The sequence below is a fragment of the Nerophis lumbriciformis genome, linkage group LG10 (assembly GCF_033978685.3).
Source record: "Nerophis lumbriciformis linkage group LG10, RoL_Nlum_v2.1, whole genome shotgun sequence".
Lineage (NCBI taxonomy): Eukaryota > Metazoa > Chordata > Actinopteri > Syngnathiformes > Syngnathidae > Nerophis > Nerophis lumbriciformis.
In genome coordinates this window covers 33265692-33288191 of record NC_084557.2, presented here as the reverse complement: position 1 = coordinate 33288191, position 22500 = coordinate 33265692, and the positions used below count along the sequence as shown (strand labels likewise).

At 39.8% G+C, this 22500-nt stretch overlaps 1 protein-coding gene and 1 long non-coding RNA gene across 2 annotated transcripts in view; one reads left to right on the top strand and one right to left on the bottom strand.

The window, feature by feature from the left end:
• The window catches only part of parvaa (parvin, alpha a), a 35569-nt gene extending 34471 nt beyond the window's left edge, over positions 1-1098 (top strand). The window contains exon 13 of the mRNA XM_061969803.2: positions 1-1098. This exon is cut by the window's left edge and continues 1687 nt beyond it. The gene's annotated coding sequence lies outside the window, so the exon portion shown is untranslated.
• Positions 1099-1179: 81 nt separating this feature from the next.
• LOC133612414 (uncharacterized) overlaps positions 1180-22500 on the bottom strand; it is a 35083-nt gene continuing 13762 nt past the window's right edge. The window contains exons 2-3 of the long non-coding RNA XR_009816116.2: positions 1634-1800; positions 1180-1535 (exon numbers count right to left, since the gene is read on the bottom strand). This is a non-coding gene — a long non-coding RNA (uncharacterized lncRNA). The remainder of the gene's footprint in view (positions 1536-1633; positions 1801-22500) is intronic.

The window sequence follows — 22500 nt, the reverse complement described above, 5'->3', positions numbered from 1 at the left end:
ATCTCACTCGTGGATGGTTGGTATTAGAACCGTCAGCATAACACCTAGGTCGGAACATCCCTAATAATGATACTTTTGGAGAGGGTGGGGCGTGGTTTCATTTGCAAAACCTGGGAACACCTTCACAACTGAACATCTTGCAGACAGACTCAAAAAAACGTGTTATAATAGTGGATGTGGAGCAAAATTCATACCAAAGCATATCCAATAGATATTATCTAGACCACAAAGGAGTGTTTTAAATGTTGATTAAAATCATCATTAGGTCCCCCTAAAATATTTGTGAGGCAATCAATAATTCTATAGAATGTCAACTTTGTCATAAGATTTATGTATAAAAATGTCACATTGTATTTATTGCACGTTTTGATACACAAGTGCCTCTTTTGTTTCCACGTTTAATACTTGATAACATTGTCAGATCTTAACTTCAGACAGAAAATTACCTTCATCTGCTTGCCAACATTCAAGAGTCAACAAAGCACCTTCAATTATAATCTGATACAGTTTGCTTGGATAGTTTTGAAGACTCCTGTTACCATTTAGTGTATGTGGACCAAATCATTTAGGGCTGTTTATAATCTGATCACAATTTGTCCGGCAACATAGAAGTGACTGATTTTATTAGAAGTGACTGATTTTATTAATGTATTGTAGCGTCCGCGTAGACCAGGGGTCCCCCAAACTTTTTGACTTTTTTTCACATGCATACATATATGTATATTTATATGTATATATACATGTATAGGTGTATGTATATATGTGTGTGTGTGTGTATATATATATATATATATATATATATATATATATATATATATATATATATACACACATACAACCCAACAGAAATAACGTCACTTTCAACTTCACAACTTTGACTTTTTTTTACCCATTTGCTATAACTAATGCTACTCTCTCACCAACCATCCTTGACGCATTCTCGGCCACACAAACAGTCGGACATCGTAACACTAACAACGCTTGTCGTTAGAATATGTTGTGTTGTGTCAGCTATCAATGCTGCCCACATGCTATCTATCATGCATGTACTGTGTTTATATGTTTATCTATGGCATTTATTAAACAGTTTTAATCCCAGACAGCAGCTGCATTTCTTTACATTTTATTACAAAGCCTTTTTTTTCGTGGAGATACAGGAAAGGCTCGTGAAGTGGACAAATGTGTGTAAAAGATGTAAACAATGTTTTCTGGTATGCGTGTGGACTGAAAGTGACTTTCACTGGATAACAAATTAGCTTGAGTAACAGTATCTGATGCAAATTGTCCTCTCAAATGCTTCCATGTCATATGGAACAGATCCTGAGGGATGCAAAACTGTGTTATGGTCATTTCCGCTGCTCTCCTTCGCCCGGGGAACAATTCTGCAGCGCTAGTTATGACTTTGTTACATTATTGTTATTGCATTATTGTTACATGGGCGCTCTTGATAGGAGTCACACGGGAACTGCAACCTTTGATTGAGAAGACAAAGTAATGTAGCCATTGATGGTTCCTTCTAGTCAGTGACGGTTTATCTGTTACCAGAATTACACAAGCTGTAAACACAATCCATGCCCTTTTCACAAAGAGGAGTAGAGATCAGATTGTGCAGACTTTTGTGTTTCCCACTTACATTTGTGAGCTGAATTCCTCTATTTTGACAAAGTACATGGAAAAACATGTCCCATAATATCCTTGTGGTATCCTGTTCATGCTGACGCTTCAGCTCCTGGTTTGTCATTCCAACCGTTTAGAGGAGGGGTGTCCAAACTTTTTTTTTTCCCCACTGAGGGCAGCACACTGAAAAAACAAGTCATGTGAGGGTCATTGTCATTTGTTCATTTTCATTTTCATTTTTCATTTTTAAAACCAACACGATATATAGTTGTTGTTGTTTTTCCTTTAGAGCTCTCCTCAAGTTTGGTCCCAGGGACTCAATAAGATCTCAGTCAAAATAAATGCAAAAAATAAAACATATATTATTTTTATAGTTATTTTTATTCAATGCTTACATCTCAGATTAATTCAGGCCTGTTGATGCAAAGTTGTTGTTTTTTATATATATATATATATATATATATATTTTTTGCCCTTCTTGTCAAAACCCTTTTTTATTGGCGAAAGCACAAAATATGCATTATTTTGATGCACTCTGAATCAATCGGAGAGTGTTACTTTGTCTACATTACAGGCATACTTGCCAACCCTCCCGAATTTTCCGGGACACTCCCGAAATTCAGCGCCTCTCCCGAAAACCTCCCGGGACAAATATTCTCCCGAAAATCTCCCGATTTTCAGCCGGAGCTGGAGGCCACGACCCCTCCAGCTCCATGCGGACCTGAGTGAGGACAGCCTTTTTTCACAACGGGAGGACAACAGGGTGACAAGAACTAAATTATCCAGACTAGAGATAAATTGTATTATTATGTTTATCTTACCTAAAATAAATATATTTATTAATTTTAAAAAAAACAACTACCGGTAAATAAATGTTTACTATATTTTGCTAAAAACATCAAAATTAATTGTATTTTTATTTGTATTTTTTCTGACTCCTTATTACATCCAGCCATAGAATTATACATTAAAATAAACATATTTGAAATAATTAATTTTAAATGATCATAATAATTCATTTAAAATGACCATATTTAATTATTAAAATAATTGCTTGTTTATCTACAACTCTAGCATTTTATTCATTACATTTTGAAGCTCTCATTCCTTAAGATTTATTTATGCAAGTTTGAAGTATCAATTATCTAAACACAGTTTTGTTTGCATATTTTCAGGATGTAGATATATATATATTCTAGCTGTCAATATACTCCTTCCCTCTTAACTACGCCCCCAACCACGCCCCCTACCCCCCACCTCCCGAAATCAGAGGTCTCAAGGTTGGCAAGTATGATTACAGGTCTACATTACTTTGTCTCCCCCCCCAAAACAGAAAAAATAAGCAATAGGAGCCTTAAATAGGCCAATAATTCACAAAAACATTGATTAATACATTATAATTTTTTGGGCAATGGCAGCTTTAAAAACAAAATCTCACTGACATTTTTGGGGATCCAAAAGGGCCCCCTCATAAAAGTGTTAAAATTAGTTGTACATTTTTTTTACTATACTTTCAACACTTAAGCCTCGAGATCAACTTCAGATCTCTCTGTTGATTATAATTTGTTATTATTTTTAATGGGTTTAATTTTAATGTTTGTTTGTTTTAGGCCCTTTTAAAAAAAATATATTCAGCTGTGTTTTTGAATATGGCTAGGATACAAAATATGAAATGTTCTCCCCCCAAAACTACCTGAAAGTAGATTTTTTTTGGATACTTTGTTTAAAGGATGTGACTTGTATATGTATGTAATATTTTCTTTGGGCTCTGGGACAGTTTTGATGGAGCTCTATGAACACTGTGTGGCATCAAGTGGCCAGTAATCCTTCTTACTGTACACACATTATGTTGTTGTGTCTCCTGACAATTATAGTTATTGGTGATTATGATTCATTTTGTATTGAAGGTGGATAACACAATAACATCTGGACACTTGAAAGTAATGTTTGGCATCAAAATGTGGGCCGGCCTGCATCAGCCTGCTGGCGTCACTTACAGAAGACCAGAGGCAATGTCATATTGCGCAGTATGTGTTTTGGTACCATCTTCATCCCCAATCACGATATTTTCACACAGAATGTGACGGAATGATCAAATATGTCTGCCAGATGCATTGTTGCAGGTTGTAGCAACGCAAGTAAAGAAGGAGTCAGCCTGCATACATTTCCAAATGATGGGAATATGAGGAAAGTATGGACCTCTCCAGTCAAATTGACTTGTGCAAAATGGCACAGACCAAGCGAGAGGAATGTGATTTGATCATTTGAATGAGTCTGACTTCAAAGAATAAGGTTTTTTTTGGTCTGAGCTTGGATGGGAAAAAAAATAAGACTCCTGAAAATCAGGAGGGACGAAAGACTGAGTCAGAACCTGCAGAAAAACGTAGAAGGAAGAGCAGACTCGGCGCTCAAAAACGAGAAAAATAAGGTAAGCCGCTGGTGTATTGTTTTGTGTCCTCTTCTACTGATGTTTTCCTCAAGGTCCTTGAGGAAATGCTAAAAGGGCACAAGGGAACACTGGCTATGGTGTCTGAAAGACTGAGTCAGAACCTGCAGAAAAACGCAGAAAGAAGAGCAGACTCGGCGCTTGAAAACGAGAGAAACGAAGGTAAGCTGCTAGTGTATTGTTTTATGTCCTCTTCTACTGATGTTTTCCTCAAGGTCCTTGAGGAAATGCTAAAAGAGCACGCGGGAACACTGGCTATGGTGTCTGAAAGAGTGGTAAAAGTCTGTAAATAGAGATTTATTTTTGCTCATAATGTTAAACAAAAACATGCACCTGGGGATAGGTTGATTGGCAACACTAAATTGGCCCTAGTGTGTGAATGTGAGTGTGAATGTTGTCTGTCTATCTGTGTTGGCCCTGTGATGAGGTGGAGACTTGTCCACGGTGTACGCCGCCTTCCGCCCGAATGCAGCTGAGATAGGCTCCAGCACCCCCCGCGACCCCGAACGGGACAAGCGGTAGAAAATGGATGGATGGATGGATGTTAAACATACGTTTTGAAGTAACTTTGGACCAGGACAATAAAAACGTGCAATTAAGTGATCAAAATAATATAGTTTTACATAATCTTTACCAGAGGTGGGTAGAGTAGCCAGAAATTGTACTCAAGTAAGAGTACTGTTACTTTAGAGATTTATTACTCAAGTAAAAGTAACGAGTAGTCACCCAAATATTTACTTGAGTAAAAGTAAAAAGTATGTTGTGAAAAAACTACTCAAGTACTGAGTAACTGATGAGTAACATACACACTCATATCATATATATATATATATACTGTATATATATATATATATATACATACATATACCGGTACATTGATATATACAGTATATAATTTATATGTATTTATTTTGCTGTTTTTGTTTACATGTTAAAGGTGTTTTAATGAATATACATGCATGTTTAACATATAGATTCCTTTCTTTCATGAAGACTAGAATATAAGTTGGTGTATTACCTGATTCTGATGACTTGCGTTGATTGTAATCAGACAGTAGTGATGATAACGTCCACGTTTTCAAATGGAGGAGAAGAAAAGCTTGAAAGTAATGTTTGGCATCAAAATGTGGGCCGGCCTGCATCAGCCTGCTGGCGTCACTTACAGAAGACCAGAGGCAATGTCATATTGCGCAGTATGTGTTTTGGTACCATCTTCATCCCCAATCACGATATTTTCACACAGAATGTGACGGAATGATCAAATATGTCTGCCAGATGCATTGTTGCAGGTTGTAGCAACGCAAGTAAAGAAGGAGTCAGCCTGCATACATTTCCAAATATAATGGGAATATGAGGAAAGTATGGACCTCTCCCAGTGGGATGTCACATCGACGTCCCACTGGGGTGAGTTTTTCCTTGCCCGTATGTGGGCTTTGTACCGAGGATGTCGTTGTGGCTTGTGCAGCCCTTTGAGACACTTGTGATTTATGGCTATATAAATAAAGATTGATTGATTGATTGATTGATAGTGGTGAGTTTTTGGCATCTTATTTTGTCCAGCTTCCATATTCGTTTTTATACACTTTACAAGAAATATATTGGCGTCAAACTCCGTAGCTTGCTAGCTTGTTTGCGCTGGCTTTCGGAGACTCTTGTTTTGAAAGCGCAGGCGCGATGGAGCGGCACTTTTATTGTGAAGACAGGAACGTCCTCATGTGCGGTCAGTCTTTAGGCTTTTGACGGGATGTACGGTTGGAATAAAAAAGTATCTTTTTTCCTTCACACTTTTGATTGATTGATTGGAACTTTTATTATTAGATTGCACAGAACAGTACACATTCCGTACAATTGACCACTAAATGATAATACCCTCATAAGTTTTTCAACTTGTTTAAGTCAGGTCATGTGACCACCTGGCTCTGTATGATTGGTTTTACGTCACCAGTGACTGCATCTGATTGGTGGAACGTCACCAGTAAGGCAGGCACTTTGAAGGTCTGTCTGACAGACCAAAACAAACAAAGCGTGCATTAACAGATCGATAAAAATTAGTAGCGAGTAGCGAGCTGAATGTAGATAAAAGTAGTAGTAAAAGTAGCGTTCCTTCTCTATAAATATACTTAAGTAAAAGTAAAAGTATGTTGCATTAAAACTACTCTTAGAAGTACAATTTATCCCAAAAGTTACTCAAGTAGATGTAACAGAGTAAATGTAGCGCGTTACTACCCACCTCTGATCTTTACCCACACTGTCTATCCATCCCTTCCATCCATCTATCCATCCATTTTCTACCGCTTATTCCCTTCGGGGTCGCGGGGGGCGCTGGAGCCTATCTCAGCTACAATCGGGCGGAAGGCGGGGTACACCCTGGACAAGTCGCCACCTCATCGCAGGGCCAACACAGATAGACAGACAACATTCACACTCACATCCACACAGTCTATGTGGGGGAAATTGACTCTAGTTCATTTAAAAACAAGATCTACTTGTACAATCTTGTATCTTTTCTCCTGACCTAAGTAACCCTTAACCTTACCCCGAACCTAAGTAATTAATATAAATCATTTAAGGTGCTTACTATGAGGTCTGTCGCACCGCTGCCCCTCTCCCTGGCTGTTATCTACCGCCCCCCTGGGTCCTATTCGGACTTTATCAGTGAATTCTCAGAGTTTGTTGCTGATGTAGTGACACACGCGGACAATATAATTATAATGGGGGACTTTACTATCCCCCATAGCTCGGTTGGTAGAGCGGCCGTGCCAGCAATTTGAGGGTTCCAGGTTCGATCCCCGCTTCCGCCATCCTGGTCACTACCGTTGTGTCCTTGGGCAAGACACTTTACTGTGCCACCCACACTGGTTTAAATGTAACTTAGATATTGGGTTTCACTATGTAAAGCACTTTGGGTCACTAGAGAAAAGCACTATATAAATATAATTCACTTCAAATTCACGTATGAATACCCCATCACACCCTCCGTGCGTGGCGCTCCAGACTATAATTGATAGCTGGTCCCCACATTTGCGGTTTTCTCCAAGGTTTCTCATTGTAGCCCATTGGGTTGAGTTTTTCCTTGCTCTGATGTGGGATCTGAGCCGAGGATGTCGTATGAGACACCCGGGATTTAGGGCTATATAAATAAACTTTGATTGATTGATTGACATATGTCATGATCTGCTTAAGCTGCTGACATCTCCGTCATATCTGAGTAAGCAGCTAAGTAGTCTGGGTTCTGGGTGCAGTACAGTATTAGTCGGAGTCCAATGCTGTCAGTTTTACATTAAAGCTTCCAAAAGACTGTGGATTGTGCCGATATAGGGAAACTATTTTAATGGTCTTATTGTCATTGCTATATTTATGTGATCGTCACTTATATACTGTACTGCAAATGTCCTACCATCGCATATCTAGTTAATGTTTAATCCTTGGTACACATTTTTCCTAAACCTTTTTGGACCAGAATATTGTAGCCTGATCCCTTTTATGATGGGCATAAAGCCATGAAAGCTAAAACTGATTAGATCAGCCGTCTTCTTTCTGAGACCACAGCAGAAGACTGAAGGATTTTTTTCTTGCTCATTCACTCCATCTTCTCCTTTGAGCAACTTAATCAATGCCTATCAGGAAAATGGAGCCTGAAGGCCAATCCTGTAAATGCTATCTTTCACATCTGCATGGCGCTCTATCGTTCAATAAATGTCAGAAATTTGAAGCAGAGCGGGCTGTTCTCAGCTGTCTGTAAAAGCCAACGTTTAAGAGTACAAAAGGTGTATATATCCGTGCGTGCGCCTGAAAGAATGGCAGCATATCACAGCTCCTTTGAATTCCTTTCATTTTACTTTATTTTTGGTATTATTCTCAACTTTTCTTGCTTTTTTTTTTATCTCTTACCTTTTCCATAAACCACTAGTTATGGTTTTTGGCGCTTTTGTGTGTTTTCGTTACTTTTCTTTTTCTTTTCGGGCCGTTTTGTGTTTGGCTTTGATCAATGGAGCAGCAGGCCTTTTGTCGACAAACGCGAAGAGCTGTTTGTGCTCTCCTTACCAGCGCTATGGGGAACGCGGCCGGACCTTCCCGTGGAACTACGGAAAAAGCGCAGGGGATGCCGTGCCGGCATAAAGATGAGGGAGCGCAGAAGGAAATTTAAGCTTGCAATCCCCTCTGTCCTCATAGGGAACGTGCGGTCTTTGGCGAACAAAATGGACGAATTGTTCGGGCTCGCCCGAATTCAAAAGGAGTACACCATGTGCAGCATCATGTGCTTTACGGAGACTTGGCTACACGCGGACTTCCCGGACCACAGCGCGTCTCTACCCGGCTTCACAACCTCACAGGCGGATAGAAACACACTCCTGAGCGGTAAGAAAAAAGGCGGCGGGATTGCCATCTTGGTGAACGAGAGGTGGTGTAATCCTGGACATATTGCTGTTAAGGAGTGTTTGTATGCCGGACATTGAACTTCTGGCTGTTGGAATTCGACCATATTGTTTGCCAAGGGAGTTTACTTCTGTTATCTTCATCGGAGTGTATATCCCTCCTTCTGCTGACAAATCTGTTGCTTGTGACACCATTCATGCCATCTGTTGCTAAGCAACAGACCAAACACCCCGATGCCCTCATTCTCATTTCGGGTGGCTTTAATCATGTTTCTTTGGACTCTATTTTCTCTCGGAAAGCCGGCCAAACTATTGGCACGCAGTTGGAGGCGTTTGTGTCAGTGAGGGACAGGAGGACACTGGACAATCTGCTGGCCATCTTGAACAATCCTGCCCACCCACTCCACCTGACAATTAAGGGACAGCGGAGCTCATACTCCAACAGGCTCCTTCAACTTCCTTCCCGCTCTGTGCAATTCAATAACTCCTTCATTCCCCACTCCATCTAGCTGTATAATCCCTCGCTATACAGCAATAGATGATATCTGCCTATTACCTGACACGTCAGCTACTTCTCTTTGTTTTTAATGTCTTTTCTATTTTCTGCTGGATCTACTCTCTATTTTATGCTGTTGCTGTCACATATAATATAATATTGTACATGGTCATTGGTATATATGTTATAGACATGATATAATATATCAATCAATCAATCAATCAATTCCTTTATTGTCATTGTCATAATAACACTTAAGTCATACATGTCAATGAGATTTTGTTTGAGCTTTGTCCAGCGGCATAGAAACTGCATTGAAGTGCAGGTTGACCATAGTTTACAGTTTAGCATTGTTAGGACGATGGCGAATAGAGGGACGTGGGGGTGGGAACAGTCTGATGTCTGATGGGTGTTACGTTGATGTTGCAGCAATGCAATGTCCAGAGCACAATTATTGAGGTGGTGAAGAGTGAGGTAATAAGATTGTCCGGGGCAGCAAAGGGGCAGGCTGTTCATTTAGCAGTCTCACAGCCTGGGGATACAGACTGTGAGACATTCTGGTGGTCCTGGCACGAATCGATCTATACCTCCTTCCAGAGGGTAGCAGGTTGAAGAGGCCATGTGCTGGGTGGTATCTGTCCTTCAGGATGTTGTGTACTCGCTTTAGGCAGCGAGTTGTGTACATGGCACTCATCTCTGGGAGTATCGTCCTTGTAATTTTCTCCACCGCTTTACCCACTCGCTGGAGGGCCTGTTGGTTCGCTTTAATGCAGCTAGCAAACCACACTAAAAAGCCGTAAGTGAGGACACTGCTGATGGCACAGTTGTATAAGCTTACCGTTGATTTCTGCGGAATGTTTGCGCATTTTAGTTTCCTCAAAAAAAAAGACGTTGTTGGGCCTTTCCGACTGTAGAAGCAGTATTAATGTCCCAGCATAGATATCTGTATATATAATATACTGTACACATATTATGTATATATTCGTATATATGTTATATTTTATATCGCTATATTTAGTCTATTTATACCTGCATTGTCCTTTCCATCCTTGCACTTTCCATCATTGTAACTGAGCTACTGTGTTGAACAATTTCCCTTGTGGATCATTAAAGTTTGTCTAAGTCTAAGTCTAAGTCTAAAAGATGGAAACATCTTGGTGTATCTTCACCCCACTGGTACTTTCCATCCTTTACAACACTTTCCACTTTGTAGACCTCACTGAGATGGTATTTTCTGTGAAGAGCAGTACTGCGGTGAAAAAAGGAATGTAGGGTCAGACAAAATTCAAAGTAAAACTACACCATATCAATCATGTCACAGTAGTACTTCTGTTAAAGAGCCTCACTTGTTTCACCTGTTTTCATTCAAAGCGGCCACCTGTGGTAATTACACAAAACCTACAGATTCAGGCTATCGTGATTCATCACATTTTGTCCATGGTTAACTCATAATTAATCACAGATAGATGTTTGATATTTAATAAGTCTCCCTTACACAAATGATTTTCAAGTTTTTAAAACTATCATGTAATTTATTTACAAATGTTTGCCTATCGGAATAAAACTGGACTCACTGGTGACGGTGGCAGAGAAGAGGACTGTGGAAAAACTAGTGAGCATCCTGGATGATGCCAGTCACCCTCTGCATACCGTTATCAGTAGCCAGAGGAGCCTGTTCAGTGCTAGACTGCTTCACCCCAAGTGCAGGACTAATAGACTAAAAAACTCCTTTGTCCCACACGCCATTAGACTGTACAACTCCTCTCTGGGAGGGAGGGGGGTACTAGGATGACAGAGGATGCAAAACAATAACAGTGCAATACTTTTTCATAACATGGTCACTACTGCCTAGTTTCTCTTGTTATATTCTTATTTTACTGTTATATTTTTATTCTCATTGTTGCTTTTTATTTTTATTCTATTGTAATATTTTTCTATTTTGTTTCCATTTATACCCCCATTATTTACTTTTTACAATTTTGTACACTGTTGCTGGAATTTAAATTTTCCTGAGGGAACTTTCCTGAAGGAATCAATAATAAATAAATTATCTATCTATCTATCTATCTATCTATCTATCTATCTATCTATCTATCTATCTATCTATCTATCTATCTATCTATCTATCTATCGATCGAAAAGTAGCTTTTTTAAACAGCTCAACACAAGATTACACCAATACTTTTATACATTAGAGAGATATGTACAGAGATCGGTCGCAAATTTGGTACTTTTATAGATACCGACTGTAGTCTGTCAGTACTACCAGGTACAGATTCACGTAAAATCCAACTGTGCCATATTTCGATACACGTGATGTCAAGCACTTGGCCAGGAAACAAGCAGTGACATACTCCGAGCAGACTTAGCAGGACCGCCTGTAGGTAATGTTACAATTGTCCATGCCAACTAAACAAGGCGTTCAAAAGTAGAGTGAAGCTCCACTTTTCAGAATGTGTTAGTTCAATTCTAATTTGGACCAATTTTACATGGCAATTTCAACACCTCCATATCCCCCCAAAAATATTTTATCATTTAATTCATTAAGGATTTAATAATTTTACAGTTTAGTTAATTATTTCACGATTCAATGACTAATATAAATATTCCATAAACCCGTGTGTCAGCACTTCATGAATCATATTTTATATGCCGAACTCACCCATGAAAGTCAGTAGGCGTGGCTAAAACAAGTCTATTCCAATGATTGCCATCAATCAATCAAACTTAGGAAATTATTTTCATACATAAAAGAAATTCAACACAAAGTGCCTTGAAGACTTAAAAACAATGACCCACATGCCCCATCATCTATCGCACACACACATAAATGCATGGCTGAGTACAGAGGGACCAGGTGAGGAAACACTATCACAGGAGCCGTCTGCACCAGGAGGTCACCAGACCATGGCAACCAGGATGCTGACACAAAGCGCCCCTACAGCCATGGCCAATAATGCCTGATGCAGAGGGCTCCCTCTGAGGAACGCTTTGGTCTGAAGCTTTCAAAGTCTTTAAAAATATGGCGGCCAAGGAGGATATACTTGCGTGGAAGATATTTCACACCTGGGGGCTATGTGGAAGCAAGACCTGCTGACCCAGAGCATGTAGCAGTTAAAGGGGAACATTATCACCAGACCTATGTAAGCGTCAATATATACCTTGATGTTGCAGAAAAAATACCTTTTTTTTTTTTTAACCGATTTCCGAACTCTAAATGGGTGAATTTTGGCGAATTAAACGCATTTCTATTATTCGTTCTCGGAGTGATGACGTCACAACGTGACGTCACATCGGGAAGCAATCCGCCATTTTCTCACTTTCGTCTGTGTGTTGTCGGAGGGTGTAACAACACGAACAGGGACGGATTCAAGTTGCACCAGTGGCCCAAAGATGCGAAAGTGGCAAGAAATTGGACGAAATTTGTTCAAAATACGAGGGTGTGGGGATAGCCGACGAAATGGTCAGTCGTTTGTTCCGCACACTTTACCGACGAAAGCTATGCTACGACAGAGATGGCAAGAATGTGTGGATATCTTGCGACACTCAAAGCAGATGCATTTCCAACGATAAAGTCAAAGAAATCTGCCGCCAGACCCCCATTGAATCTGCCGGAGTGTGTGAGCTATTCAGGGGCAAAGGACCTCGGTAGCACGGCAAGCAATGGCGGCAGTTTGTTCGCGCAGACGAGCGAGCTAAACCCCCTATCGACCCTAGCTTCCCTGGCCTGCTGACATCAACTCCAAAACTGGACAGATCAGCTTTCAGAAAAAGAGAGCGGATGAGGGTATGTCTACAGAATATATTAATTGATGAAAACTTTATTCATTACTCGCGGTTTTACGTAAATGATTATACATAAACTGTGTTTACCAATAATTTAGCTTAAAAACATTTATTTTTTTCAATCATTCGAGTACATTCGGGTAGTCTTGTGTAATGCAGTATTTTGTGTCTATTTAGGTATGGTTAACCTGAGTGCTGAAATCGTGGAAACATATATGTTCTTAGCGCGCCTGAAATGGGCTGTCGCGATCGCCGAATTCGTCCTCACTTTCTCCCGTGTCGCTGGCTGTCGTGTCGTTTTCGTCGATTTCGCTTGCATACGGTTCAAACCGATATGGCTCAATAGCTTCAGTTTCTTCTTCAATTTCGTTTTCGCTACCTGCCTCTACACTACAACCATCCGTTTCAATACATGCGTAATCTGTTGAATCGCTTAAGCCGCTGAAATCCGAGTCTGAATCCGAGCTAATGTCGCTATTCCTTGCTGTTCTATCTGCCATGTTTGTTTGTGTTGGCTTCACTATGTGACGTCGGTTAAAATCAGGCACTTTGAAACTTTTTTTAGGGATATTGCGTGATGGGTAAAATTTAAAAAAAAATGTTCCCCTTTAAAGTAGAGGAATTTATTGAAGTTGTCGGAGTTATTTATTTATTTTTTAATATATTTTATTAATATTATTTTTTAATTTTCCCCTCCCTCAGGGGGGGGGGCTCGGCGGGGCGGTTGCTGGTTGTTCCATCTCCATCGTTGGGGTCCCTGCGGGTGGGGTGGGTGGTTCCCGTGGCCCTGTGCCTGGATGGTCCTGCGGCGGCCGGTTTGGGTGGGGTGGCCGGGGGCTGGCCTCGCCGCGCTCTCCGGGGGTGGGGGGTGGGCTCGTGGGGGCCCGGTTGCCGGTGGGGCGGGGGCGGTCTTCCCGTCCGGTTGCGGGGAGTCTCTGGGTCCCTCGGGCGGGGCGTCTCGCCTTTCTGCCCGTGTGGGGTGTGGTCTCTCGCTGGCTTGGGGTCTGGCTGTCCCCTGCTTTTCTCGTGCCCTGTCCTCTGCCGGGTGCGTCTGTCTGCGGCCTGCTGCTGGCCCTTGTGGGCGGTACGGTGGGTCGGGCTCTGGGGTTCCTGTCGCTGGCCGGCTTGGCTGCGTGGGGGCGGTGGTCCCTGGTTCCCTGGGCACCACGCCTCCTGTTTGTGGGTTGGGCTCTCGGGGGTGATGGGGCCGTGCTCTGGCTCCCACGCACTCTGGGAGTCGAATGTATTGTACATGCAAATTCACATATGCTCACATACGTACATAGGTACCTACGCTCCCACATACATACACAAATACAGTACATATTTACCTACCTAATGTTCGTACATCCACACGCACATTCAATATACAAACATACACATACACATACTGTACATATACATTCACTGTACAAACACATATTCACATTCTGTACATATACATTCATTGTACAAACACATATACACATTCTGTACATATACAAGTACATATGCATACTTACACTCATGCACATAATCACGTTGCATCAAACATATATTAACGTTGTTGCCCTAGGGTAAACTGGGTGTAACACATGGCACACTGACAAAGCTTAACCTATTGTGACTATAACAATCTACAAGGTTAATGTAGGTTGCTTCTCTTTCTCCCCCTCCATTTTTCTGCATTCTTTTGTATCTCAAGTTATCATTACGTATATGTATTGTTGCATTTGAACAACTGTATTGTTGATAATAAAGGTAAATTATTGGTATTGTTCATTATCAATAGCGCTATTTCTATTGGTATTTGTATTGATCCATTTGTAGTGTAATAATGCTCATGGTTATTTCTGTATTATTTTTTATTTTTCGCTAACTGCTTATTTGCTATTACTTTTACCATCATATTTGTACATGTCATATTTGCTGATGTTGCTCTATTGTTGTTGTTGTTTGCTGTTGTTGTTTTTGTCTCTCTGTCTAATCCCCCTCTTGTCCCCACAATTTCCCCCTCTGTCTTCTTTTTTTTTCTCTTTCTATCCCCTCCTGCTCCGGCCCGGCTGCACTAAATGATAATATAAATACATTTAATAAAGTCAAATACAAATAAGGCAACAAGAGAAGTATCCTACACTTCTCTTTTGTAAAGTAAATCTGAACAGCCGACATGGGCATCTACATCAACTATATGATTTGCCTGAGAAGCTGGACAGGACATAAAAAAAAGGGAAAAAAAAAAAAAAAAAAAAAGAAGTTGTCGGAGTTATTTCCGCACTTTCAAACCAAGATATTGACCGGCACAATACTCCTCTGCTTCTTTGTTTCCACAGTCAAGAGCAAGTGCCGGGTAACAAGTAAGGTGTCACTTACTTTGACGGCTGAGTTTGACAAATAAAATACATCAATTTCATGTTCATGAAATAATTAAATAACTCAAGAAAGAAATCAAACCATAAAATAGTGAAATCATGAAATTCGATGAATCATTAAATCATAAAATACATCGAAAAATAATTAAATTATTTATTAAATCGTGAAATTATTAATTAAATCATCAAATAAGTAAAAAAAAATAAAAAATCAATAAAACTACTAAATATTTAATTAAATATTGAACTATTTGATTCATTGATTTGGGGATGGCGTGGCGAGGTTGGGAGAGTTGCCGTGCCAGCAACCTGAGGGTTCCTGGTTCAATCCCCACCTTCTACCAACCTCATCACGTCCGTTGTGTCCTTGAGCAAGACACTTCACCCTTGCTCCTGACGGGTCGTGGTTAGGGCCTTGCATGGCAGCTCCTGCCATCAGTGTGTGAATGTGTGTGTGTGAATGGGTGAATGTGGAAAGTACCTTGAAGGTAGAAAAGCGCTATACAAGTATAACCCATTTACCATTAAAAATATTTTATATTGAACAAATTAATGACACATTTAATAACTCATTAATGTATTAATTTCCAATTATAATAATTTGTTTAACAATGTATACATTTTATTTTGTTCCATTTGACCGTCTACAGATTTCATAAGTTACACCTTGCGTTTTATTTTATTGTATCTTTTGTTTTCTTTTGGTAGGGTCAAACATGAATTGATCATCATAGCTGATCATAAACAGTTTATTGATTCAAAGGGCAAGACAAAATAGAAAGATATCAAAGGAAGTGATAGGATATCAAAGCAATGGACAAATATTAACTTATATGTTGCAAACAGTTGCAGAGGACATGACGTTATGAACTGGAGTCAGTGTTCAAACTGAAATGTTTTAATGAAGCAGTCAGCAGCTCCTTCATTATTTCGCCTGTGTCAGTTTGAGATGTCTCATTTATCGTTCCAATTTTGGTATAAAGACTGAACACACATATACTGAGGCCTAATGGAAACAAATATCTAAATCCCCCTTAGTCGTCATAATTTGCTCTTTTGGCCTCCCTTAATGCTCCTGTCACTCCTGATGACCACAAGAGGGCTCTTGGTTGCTCGCTGCATGCTTCCTTCCCCTTGGCATCTTCAAGCCCACAGCAAACTTAAACATGATCCCATCCATCCATTTTCTACCGCTTATTCCCTTCGGGGTCGTGGGGGGTGCTGGAGCCTATCTCAGCTGCATTCGGGCGGAAGGGGGGTACACCCTGGACAAGTCGCGATATTACAGATTAATGGGTTCTTCTTGCTGTACTAAAATGTATCGTCAAGTATCTTTTTCAACATCTTAGATCAGGGTTATTCAAACATAACTAAAAAATGCGAAGGGTGTGATGATACCTTTTCCACATTACCGTATTTTTCGGACTATAAGTCGCAGTTTTTTTCATAGTTTGGCCGGGCTCCAGTGCGACTTATGTTTTTTTCCTTCTTTATTATGCATTTTCGGCAGGTGCGACTTATACTCTGGTGCGACTTGTACTCCGAAAAATACGGTAAATACACTAAAGTCAATTAAACTTATATTAATGTAAATATATTGACATCTTAGCTTTGGTGTTGCACAGTAGGTGATAAAGCAAATAGTTATCACCGTGCTACGACTTCATAAATACAAACCCTGTTTCCATATGAGTTAGGAAATTGTGTTAGACGTAAATATAAATGGAATACAATGATTTGCAAATCATTTTCAACCTATTTTCAATTGAATATGCTACAAAGACAAGATATTTAATGTTCAAACTCATAAACGTTTTTTTTTTTTTTGCAAATTATAATGAACTTAGAATTTCATGGCTGCAACACGTGCCAAAGTAGTTGGGAAAGGGCATGTTCACCACTGTGTTACATCACCTTTTCTTTTAACAACACTCATTAAATGATTGGGAACTGAGGAAACTAATTGTTGAAGCTTTGAAAGTGAAATTCTTTCCCATTCTTGTTTTATGTAGAGCTTCAGTCATTCAACAGTCCGAGGTCTCCGCTGTCGTATTTTACGCTTCATAATGCGCCACACATTTTCGATGGGAGACAGGTCTGGACTGCAGGTGGGCCAGGAAAGTACCCGCACTCTTTTTTTACAAAGCCACACTGTTGTAACACGTGCTGAATGTGGCTTGGCATTGTCTTGCTGAAATAAGCAGGGGTGTCCATGAAAAAGACGGCGCTTAGATGGCAGCATATGTTGTTCCAAAACCTGTATATACCTTTCAGCATTAATGGTGCCTTCACAGATGTGTAAGTTACCCATGCCTTGGGCACTAATGCACCCCCATACCATCACAGATGCTGGCTTTTGAACTTTGCGCCTATAACAGTCTGGATGGTTCGCTTCCCCTTTGGTCCGTATGACACGATGTCGAATATTTCCAAAAACAATTTGAAATGTGGACTCGCCACAGAACACTTTTCCACTTTGCATGAGTCCATCTTAGATGATCTCGGGCCCGGAGAAGCCGGTGGCATTTCTGGATGTTGTTGATAAATGGCTTTCGCTTTGCATAGTAGAGCTTTAACTTGCACTTACAGATGTAGCGACCAACTGTATTTAGTGACAGTGGTTTTCTGAAGTGTTCCGGAGCCCATGTGGTGATATCCTTTAGAGATTGATGTCGGTTTTTGATACAGTGCCGTCTGAGGGATCGAAGGTCACGGTCATTCAATGTTGGTTTCCGGCCATGCCGCTTACGTGGAGTGATTTCTCCAGATTCTCTGAACCTTTTGATGATATTATGGACCGTAGATGTTGAAATCCCTAAATTTCTTGCAATTGCACTTTGAGAAACGTTGTTCTTAAACTGTTTGACTATTTGCTCACGCAGTTGTGGATAAAGGGGTGTACCTCGCCCCATCCTTTCTTGTGAAAGACTGAGCATTTTTTGGGAAGCTGTTTTTATACCCAATCATGGCACCCACCTGTTCCCAATTTGCCTGAGTGTTCACCCGTGGGATGTTCCAAATAAGTGTTTGATGAGCATTCCTCAACTTCATCAGTATTTATTGCCACCTTTCCCAACTTCTTTGTCACGTGTTGCTGGCATCAAATTCTAAAGTTAATGATTATTTGCAAAAAAAAAAAAGTTTATCAGTTTGAACATCAAATATGTTGTCTTTGTAGCATATTCAACTGAATATGGGTTGAAAATGATTTGCAAATCATTGTATTCCGTTTATATTTACATCTAACACAATTTCCCAACTCATATGGAAACGGGGTTTGTACATTACTTTTCAGAATTTGTCAGAGGCCAATAGAAACAAGAAAGTTAGTGTGTATAGAAACAAAGCAGTTCCTCCAGGGTTTTGCAAGATTTTCTGTTATTGTTGCAGCCTAAAATGCCTGAATTTGTGGTATCTTTGTAAGAAAGTTGTGACAAACGTTGCAATGTTTTTGTTTTCAATACACTGAATTAACTTGTGATTTTATGAATTTGTTATCAAAGTTTTAAGTGTTCTTTGTATTTAGTACACGGCCATGAGAGGGACAAGCAGTAGAAAATGGATGTAAACTGGGAAGTAAATGTTTAAATTCTACATTACCCAGAAGGCTTAGTGCTGTAGACAGGAAGGCGGGAGAATGACAGTTGGGCCATTTGAGCAATAAAGACTTGATCTATTGTTACACGTTGCTGTTTCTGCTTATACACAATAAATAAACATACGTCTTGATTAGATAGTTGATCAATTCAATTGGCGAAAACAAAGCTGATTGGCCACCATGTTGCAGGTATTGGACAAAAATTCCTGGAGGCACTGAATACAATGGTCTATAATGCTTGTAGTGCTTCCTGTCATTTCATACAAGATATGTAAGAAATTTGACGAAAGCCTTCATAAAGATTTTAGTTGATGGAATTAATAAAGGATCATTTTTATATCCCTAAGATGTTAGATTACATATATTACATTCCTTTGGATGTTTTGTTTAGATTGTTAAAGGGGAACTGCACTTTTTTGGAATTTTGCCTATCGTTCACAATCAATCAATCAATCAATGTTTATTTATATAGCCCTAAATCACAAGTGTCTCAAAGGGCTGCACAATCATTATGAAAGACATGATGTCCCCCAAAAAACATCCAAAAAGCGCCAACAATACTCTGTTTACATTTTGTGAATTTATTATTAACTAGGGGTGTGGGAAAAAATCGATTTGAATTCGAATCACGATTCTCACGTTGTGCGATTCAGAATCGATTCTCATTTTTTTTTAAATCATTTTTTTAAATTTTCTTTTAATTAATCAATCCAACAAAACAATACACAGCAACACCATATCAATGCAATACAATTCCAAGACCAAACCCGACCCAGCAACACCCAGAACTGCAATAAACAGAGCAATTGAGAGGAGACACAAACACGACACAGAACAAACCAAAAGTAGTGAAACAAAAATGAATATTATCAACAACAGTATCAATATTAGTTACAATTTCATCATAGCAGTGATTAAAAATCCCTCATTGACATTATCATTAGACATTTATAAAAAATTTTTTTAAAAAGAACAATAGTGTCACAGTGGCTTACACTTGCATCGCATCTCACAAGCTTGACAACACACTGTGTCCAATATTTTCACAAAGATAAAATAAGTCATATTTTTGGTTCATTTAATAGTTAAAACAAATGTACATTATTGCAATCATTTGATAAAACATTGTCCTTTACAATTATAAAAGCTTTTTACAAAAATATACTACTCTGCTTGCATGTCAGCAGACTGGGGTAGATCCTGCTGAAATCCTATGTATTGAATGAATAGAGAATCCTTTTGAATCGGGAAAAAAATCGTTTTTGAATCGAGAATCGTGTTGAATTGAAAAAAAATAATCGATTTTGAATCGAATCGTGACCCCAAGAATCGATATTGAATCGAATCGTGGGACACCCAAAGATTCCCAGCCCTATTATTAACCAAGTATTATTGATATTGTTATTACAAGTGCTAACACAGACAAACTATTTATAGCGGCGCTGTGATCATGAGCTTGCGTGCCAATGCTGACATGATCGACTGATCAGCTGCTTCCTCGCTTCGCCACTCGTCAAACTTTATTGTAGATCATAAATCATGCATATCACTTGGATAGTAGAAGGATGAGGACGTAGTCTGACAAGTTGGTACACTTCAACAGCCAATTTAGACTCGTAAATGACGAGAACGACACAAAAAAATCAATTTTCTTCATGAGGATTATGAGTCATTCTTCATCTAATTCAGTGGTTCTTAACCTTGTTGGAGATACCGAACCCCAACAGTTTCATTTGCGCATTCACTGAACCCTTCTTTAGTCCATCCATCCATTTTCTACCGCTTGTCCCGTTCAGGGTCGCGGGGGTGCTGGAGCCTATCTCAGCTGCATTCGGGCGGAAGTCGGGGTACACCCTGGACAAGTCGCCACCTCATCACAGGGCCAACCCAGATAGACAGACAACATTCACTCTCACATTCACACACTAGGGCCAATTTAGTGTTGCCAATCAACCTATCCCCAGGTGCATGTCTTTGGAGGTGGGAGGAAGCCGGAGTACCCGGAGGGAACCCACACAGTCACGGGGAGAACATGCAAACTCCACACAGAAAGACCCCGAGCCCGGGATTGAACTCAGGACTACTCAGGACCTTCGTATTGTGAGGCACATGCACTAACCCCTGTTTCACCGTGCCTTCTTTAGGGAAAAATAAAATGTTTAGTTTTTTTTTTCAAATTCAAGACAAATTTATATGTTTTTTAACTGGTGCACAAAATGAACTGTGCATGAACATCACCTCGTTCAAAGAACAAAACCAACACAGTGCATGAACTCACAACAAATTACACACCTGCAAATCAGTGTGACTTCTGCTGTTGCCGTATCCGTAATACGCCGATAGGGAGAAGTTTTTATCTACACGATGAGTCGGGTGTGTGACCTCCGCCGAACCCCTGAGACCTACTCACCGAACCCAGGTTAAGAACCACTGATCTAATTGGGAATATATGAATTTTTAGCAGTCGGCATCCTAATGACAGCAGACCTTGTACAGTAAGTGATGTTTTACTGTTCGTTGGCTCTCATGAAGTCTGCGGTGAGAAGTAATCAATTATGAAGTAAAAAAAACAAAAGCAAAAGCTGTGATGCGTTTTTTAAATTAATGTGCCGCATACGCTTAAAATGATGATCAAAATACGTAAATAAATGTTATTATAAATGTGCCTGAAACTACATTACATATATACTTACTTCATGTATATAAAACCTTAATGGTGTCATGTCTGTGATCATGTTTTATTTGTTATGTTGTGTTTGGGTTTTGTACACTTAGTTCCTGCTTTTTCACTCCCTTGTTTTGTCACCATAGCAACCATTAGTTTCACCTGTTTCACATTTTGAGTCACGCACCTGTTTGCACTAATCAATCAATCAATCAATCAATTCTTTATTACTTTCTCAACATATTTAGTAGTACTATTTAACTTGCAAATCACCCGATCTCTGTCTCACCACCCCTCCCGCAGCTAGCTAGCAGCTAGCTGCTAAGCTAACGAAGCTAGCGCGGAGAAAGGCGGCGCCGGTCGCCGGTCAGAAGGAATCTACTCCTGCACACCGTGACCAGGACTTCTCGGAAGACAGCAAGAACTTCACTCGGTGACAGAAAACACCGTGAGTATGGCTTCCTGCGCGTCTTGCACCTTACCAGAGGTGGGTAGTAACGCGCTACATTTACTCCGTTACATCTACTTGAGTAACTTTTGGGATAAATTGTACTTCTAAGAGTAGTTTTAATGCAACATACTTTTACTTTTACTTGAGTATATTTATAGAGAAGAAACGCTACTTTTACTCCGCTACTTTTATCTACATTCAGCTCGCTACTCGCTACTAATTTTTATCGATCTGTTAATGCACGCTTTGTTTGTTTTGGTCTGTCAGACAGACCTTCAAAGTGCCTGCGTTTCACCAAATACAGTCACTGGTGACGTTTCACTCCGTTCCACCAATCAGATGCAGTCACTGGTGACGTTGGACCAATCAAACAGAGCCAGGCGGTCACATGACCTGACTTAAACAAGTTGAAAAACTTATTGGGGTGTTACCATTTAGTGGTCAATTGTACGGAATATGTACTGTACTGTGCAATCTACTAATAAAAGTTGCAATCAATCAATCAAAAGTGTGAAGGAAAAAAGACACTTTTTTATTTCAACCGTACCCATACTTGCCAACCTTGAGACCTCCGATTTTGGGAGGTGGGGCAGGGGGCGTGGTTGGGGGCGTGGTTAAGAGGGGAGGCGTATATTTACTATTATAGAATTCACCAAGTCAAGTATTTCAAATATATATATATATATATATATATATATACACATATAAATAAAT